The 5,979-nt window shown below is 46.8% G+C and overlaps 1 protein-coding gene across 2 annotated transcripts in view; it reads left to right on the plus strand.

Annotated features, from left to right (window-relative positions):
* HDLBP (high density lipoprotein binding protein) overlaps positions 1 to 5,979 on the plus strand; it is a 44,148-nt gene that overhangs the window by 12,127 nt on the left and 26,042 nt on the right. For both annotated transcript variants that reach the window (XM_019543017.1, XM_019543018.1), the window contains exon 2: positions 5,623 to 5,690. The gene's annotated coding sequence lies outside the window, so the exon portion shown is untranslated. The remainder of the gene's footprint in view (positions 1 to 5,622; positions 5,691 to 5,979) is intronic.

Raw genomic sequence — 5,979 nt, forward strand, 5'->3', positions numbered from 1 at the left:
TGGCCCGGCCCGGGGGGCGGTGACGCTGGCAGCCCCCACGGCAGCGCAGGGAGTCCTGGTCCTGTCCCCCTCCCGGGCTGGGGCTGGTGCGGGTGCCGGCGGGGCTGGTTTCCTCTCCTGTTTATCCGCGCGGCGCCGGGGCCAGGGCCGGGCCGGGCCGGGAGACTGGGCGCGGGAGCGGGGCCCGCGCCGCTGCTGCTGTCGAGGCCCCATTCCTGGCCTGCCTCGGCCCCTGCAGCGCCAGCCCCAGCTGGCTCCCCATCCTCTCTGGACACTCTTCCTAGCCTGTGGCCCTCCAGACAACCTCGTGGCCAGGCAAGGAGGGGCTTCCTGTGTGGCAGACCCATGCCCAGGCACAGCCAGGCTTGTGAGCCACCAAGGGAGCCAGGGTGGGCCTTTTGTCCTGAGGCTGCCTGGGTGGCTTGTGCTTTCTCCCTGAGGCAGGTGGGAGCCACATCAGGGGCTTGAACACCCTGGTAGGGAGCAAACTGCCAGGATCCCCCCTTTCTCTGTCAGAGCTGGCCCACTTCCCCCCACTGCACAGCGTGGCTTGTCTTGGGCTCCCGCCTGGCGCCACATCAGTCTTGCAAAAGAACTTATTTGTCCGGCCTGTGTAACTAATTTTTTTTTTTAAAAGGGGGGTAGGATGAGCCAACTGGCTTATTTCAGTTGCTTCATGGTAAAAGGCAGGTGAGTAGCACTGGCTGGTGACTTCCTTCTTGACACCGGCCTTGCCACGCTGACAGCATCAGAAACTCATGTTGCCAGGGTTCGGGGGCTTGGTATATTTCTTGGCCAGTGCAGCTACCGCTCATGTAAAACTTGGAAGCACCTTACATGTCATTTGAGGAGCTCCAAGTCTGTTTTTTCAGGAGGTCTTGTCAGGGGAATATCCCAACAACTGCCCAGCCCTTCTCACAATAGCACATCTCCTTAATTCCCCTGAGGAATTCCTGCTTCTCCTCAGTGTTTCTAATACCTGTAATGATCATGTCCATTGCATAGTCATCACTAAGTTATGCTGCTCATGTCCAACATGCTTTGCAAATTAGTCCTTCTAGCCTCCTGTAGGCTTCCTCCAACTTCTCAGATCTTCCCAGTAACCCCCTCTTTGCTGAGCAGTGTCACCAGAGCCATGCAGAGATGGACTCTTGCTTTGTTTTCAGCCAAGCTGCATTAGTGTCTTCTCCCCAACCCCACCCCTGCCATACTGTGTTGGAAACTTGTGGCTAATTTGATCCTCTGCTTTTAGTCCTCTGTCTCCTTCCTTATTACTGTTGTTCCTAGTTCTTCCCTAGCTGTTGGGTACCTGATTAATTTTTCTGCATTTTCCATTTGGGTTTAGCTGCTTCCATGCTTGGTTTTTGTCTCTGTGTTTATACATTTCTAAGCCTCTTGATATAACTGACTAAACAGAAGATGTCCTCAGATCTGTTGGTTGATGACGTGGGACTGAACCCATGTTGCCTTAAGGGGAACTTGGTTAGCGTCTAACTTCCCCAGCATCCGTCGTGGGTCAGTTACCAGGGACAGGTGTCTAGTATTATGCTAAACATGTTTCATGGAGGCAAATTAGAAATGATCTTTTTGCACGTACAGTCTTTCGTGTGCACTTGACAAGTAGATTTTCTTTGGGTTCCTGGCCCTTTAAGGATGCCCCTCCCCCTCCCCGCAGCGATGAATGGTCGCTGGTACAGGCAGTGCTGAGGTGGCATTTGTGGAAATTACATTCTCGGCTCCATAGACAGGGATCGCTCTGTGTCGGGCACTCCCCGAGCCTGCCTGAACTTCCATGTGGCTGGAAAACCTGCTTGCCCTCCCTGGCTGGCTTCAGATATGAGGGCTTCTTAACTTTCAGGATTTTTCCCCCCCCCCCTATATTGATGAAGGTTTGTGTTTTTTTTTTTTTTTCTTGTAACCTTGACTTTTGTCTAAGCAAAGCTTAATGAAAAACCTCCCATTCCCATTTTGAAGCCTGCTTTGGGTGTTTTGTTTATTCATAGGACTGCTTTATAACAAGCAGTCTGAATTGCTCCCAATGTGTGTGCTGCTAGGCTGCTTGCTTTCTATAGGATTACTGACACGTAGAGCGGCAGTGGAGAGGAAGCTACCAAAAAAAAAAAAAAAAAAGTAAATCCGGTTGCTTTAAAAGAGAACTGAGCTTGCTTTCCTTCAACACAGCCAGTCCCAGCAGAAATGTCATGAACGGGAGCCAGTCACCTTGTCCCCCTGGGCTGATTCAAGTTTCAGGGGAGATCAAAGGTGTATTTGAAGTAGAAGGTTTTGAGAGAGGAAAGTGGCAGGCAACTTCAGGAGTAGACATGGTTGTTGAGGACACTTTCCATAGCAGGAGAACAGAGGCTTGTAGTTTCCCCCAGATCAGATGCTGCATAGCTGAAATGTTGATGTAACTATGACCAGCCTGCCTGAGGGGTAGTAAATTCTCTCTCACCTTTTAATATATACAAAAAAAAATGGGCTCAGACTTTAGATACCAGCTCTGGTTTCAGGCATCTCAGAGGCTGCCTGACCATGGGGTGCCAGAGAGTTGGGATTTGGGGTGGAGGAGATAGCAGGCTTTCCCTGAAACTAAACCAAAGGTGAGTCCTGTCTGTATTGCATAACTTACCTTGCATGCCGCGCTGCAAGGCCAAACAGTTTCGTATGCTTTAATCTGCTCTTGTCATTAAGCCTTCCCTCTAATTTGGACAATTTGGGTCTTCAACTCTTGGGAAGCGCTCATAGGCAGTACTGGAGAGGGGACCTAGCCTCTGCTTCAGAAAGGGAGGAGTCCTACCCTGCTTGGAGCTGCCAGAATACAGGACTATGGCATCCTGTCTTCTAGTGGGAGTTACTGGTAGGTCTCTGGTCTGGCAAACATGGGAAATTTAATTTCTAACTGGGCAAGAGCTGAGTTTTAAGGTGAAAGTAGCTACCAAATGGGGGGGGACACTACATGGTCAGTCTAACAACTGATTTAGTTAAGGGGTGTATACATTTAAGTGCACTCTTAATGCATTTCTTTAGGATAGGATGTTTAAGAGACTCATTTGGTTCTCTTCTCAGAAGATCTTGTCCTTGTATGAGACAGCTGAAAATACAGCTGCTAGAAGTGTTAAATGTTCTGTGACTATTTCTTGCTTCTTGGATCTCAGTCACCATGGTTTTTGCAAAGGATGTTTTCACATGGGTCCATAGAGGGGAGTCTGACCTTGTGGCAGATGATGGGACAGACCCTAGGGCTGGGAAGTGATGGTTCCCTGCTCAACCTTACAGTTTCCAATCCATTTAGTTTTATATAATTCTCTGTTTACCATGATTAACAAAATGCAAAACATTTTAATTAAAAATAGATTAAAATGGCACATGATTTGCTACTGCTGTCCAAAAATATTTAGCCTGTTGATAATCTAAATCATGCCTTGCTGTGTAGTCCCCATGTATTTGTCCCTGAATACAGATATTCCCCACGTGGCCACAAGTCTGTTCATAGATGCACTTCAGAATGACTTTTCTTAAATAAGAATAGCTGTGACTGTCATGTTGATCCTCTCTTGTCTAGAGTGGTAACTTGCCCAGTGAGCTCCTGAAATCTGCAGAGGCATAAAGCCAGCACTAAAAATTGTGATGCCATTTGGTGCACATTAGCCTGTGGGTTTGTTGGGCCAACAGAATATGGGCTTAAGCTCTGCAGTAGTTTTGGGGGCCCTTACTCGCCTATATAGGCCACTGTTTGGTGTAGTCTACTTCTGCATATTGGCTATTTGGCCCCTTCTAGTTCTAGCCCAGTGTGAACGTCTGAGGACTGCAATATGTCTCAGTTGGGAAGATTAACTGTATTAACTCTTAGTGTGTGGTATTGATGATGAAGCAGTAATTCACTCTGCTAAACCTGCCCATGGATTTCTGTTCATAAATGCATAGCTCTGCTTCTCTGGTGTTTAGTTTTAAAGAGATTCTGCAGCTGGTGTGGACACACTGAAACCAGCAGCTGTGCCCCAAGGTTATGTCCCTGTCTGACAGGGACTAAATTAGGTCACAGAGCACTGACGCCTTGTCTTTTAACCTCAGCCATCTAGGAGCAGAGCATGTGTAAAGTAAGTCTGCACCTGGTTAGCAGGAAACTGCACTTCTTGGAAATCTGAATCCTTCCCTGAGCACAAGTGGATCAGGATCATGTGGGGCTGCGGTCTTTGACCTCAGTATAGACTTGTGACAGCTTGTGGCTGGGGTAGTTGGGGTAGTCTACTCTGGTCTTACTAACAGCTCAGCATTGGTTGAAGACATCTTCATTGATGACACAGTGGACTGGAGCCAAAGCTCTGGCTGAAATTCTGGTCCTTTGCAAAGATGAGTTGGGAAGGGTGTAACATCTTAATGTGGCTTGACCTGTTTGGGGTTGTAGTCTTTGATATCATCACAGGCTTCCAAAGGTTACACTATTGACTAGAGACTTCCCTAGGCTTTTCAGCCATGCTTGTATGTTGCATAAGGAATGTGCCATTGTGTTTTTGTATTGTAAGTGTTGTATACTTCTAGGAAATGGCTAGGTCTTCTTTTTATATCTGCTGGATGCCATCTTGAAGTACCCGGTAGTATAGCAGTAATTGTAATGTTCACAATCAAAACTAATAGAACCATTGTGTAAACAGATGTTGTTGTCTTGGGCCTAATCAGGGCCCATTGAAGGCTTTGGATAGCTTTGGATCATGTCCTTTTGCTCTGTGACTTTATTGTTGTCCTTGTTCTCTCTCCTTCCCCACCTCCCCACTCCCAGCTTGATCAGTTGCCCTTACCTTTTCTGTCACATTTCATTTGGGTTATAACATCTTTGTAGCAAAAACCTTGCCTTGACTTTTGAGAGAATCCTGACACCTTGGAGCAGTCAGATGATAAGTATATCAGTTTACTGAAGAGATGGGGGTGGAAAGGATGTAAGAGTTGAGTGGTATTTATGGGTCCCTCACTTAAACATTTTGGAGTAGAACTGCTTGAAGGTGGGTAGTCAGTCTGATCCTGTAGTTCAGACTCTTGGTTTCTGGGGTTGCCTGTATGTTCACTTAATGCCTGCAGTTTTGGGGGACCTGCACATCTTGCAGGAGCATGTTGATTAAGTTAAGATGTACAGTTCAGTGTGTGAAAATACATTTTGTATTATTTTTTTGAAGTGGAATGGCCATCAGCTGTCTGCATACAGCTCTGTGCCTCTGTCTTATTTGTGCATTGATTTACCCAAGTTCCATTAAACTACATTCCTGATTTCTGACTGATGTCAGTTTCATTGGCGGATTTTCAGATTGCTAGTTTCCTCCGACTAGATGGTTTGCTGCTGATGCTGTTACTTGCAAGCCTAAAACTTCAAATTCATCTTCTACATCTGTTACTAATCTGTTCTGTTCTAGCCTGATATTATACAGCTTGGTTACTCTGCCATCCTGCCTACAAAAAATTGACACTAAATCCCATAGGAGACTTGGCGTAGGCTGTGGTAAAAACGTAATGGAGGCTACGCAGTACTATATGATTTTGGTGCTGGAGCTTATGGGTAGGATGAAGCTCTTGTCTTCTGCCCTCATGGAGAAAAGAAATTTAACACTTTTTTTTCCTTTCCCTTTTGTAAAGCAAAAGCTGGCAGGCTGACAAACGTGCAGTTTACAGGACGGACTCTCTGGCTACTGACCATTTAGCTGGTAAGCGACTGTTTTGCATGTACCTAAGTTTCTGGGCCACTTGCTCTGTAGAGAGGGTGCCAGTGTTTTTGGCAGTGACTATATAATTACATGTATGTTTAAATCTTCAGTGGCTGCATGATGACCTGTGCACTGGGGATGCCCTCCCTAATATCACCCCTTTCTAGTCTGCAAATGCTCATATTAGATAGGACAGTTGCAGAGAATTTGACTTCTAATTCAGAAATGGCTGGAAGAGGAGGAACTGTAGGGCTGAGGTTTCAAATGCCCTGGAAAATGCCCGCTGGCC

This window comes from Crocodylus porosus, unplaced genomic scaffold, assembly GCF_001723895.1.
Source record: "Crocodylus porosus isolate Cpor-Errol unplaced genomic scaffold, CroPor_comp1, whole genome shotgun sequence".
Lineage (NCBI taxonomy): Eukaryota > Metazoa > Chordata > Crocodylia > Crocodylidae > Crocodylus > Crocodylus porosus.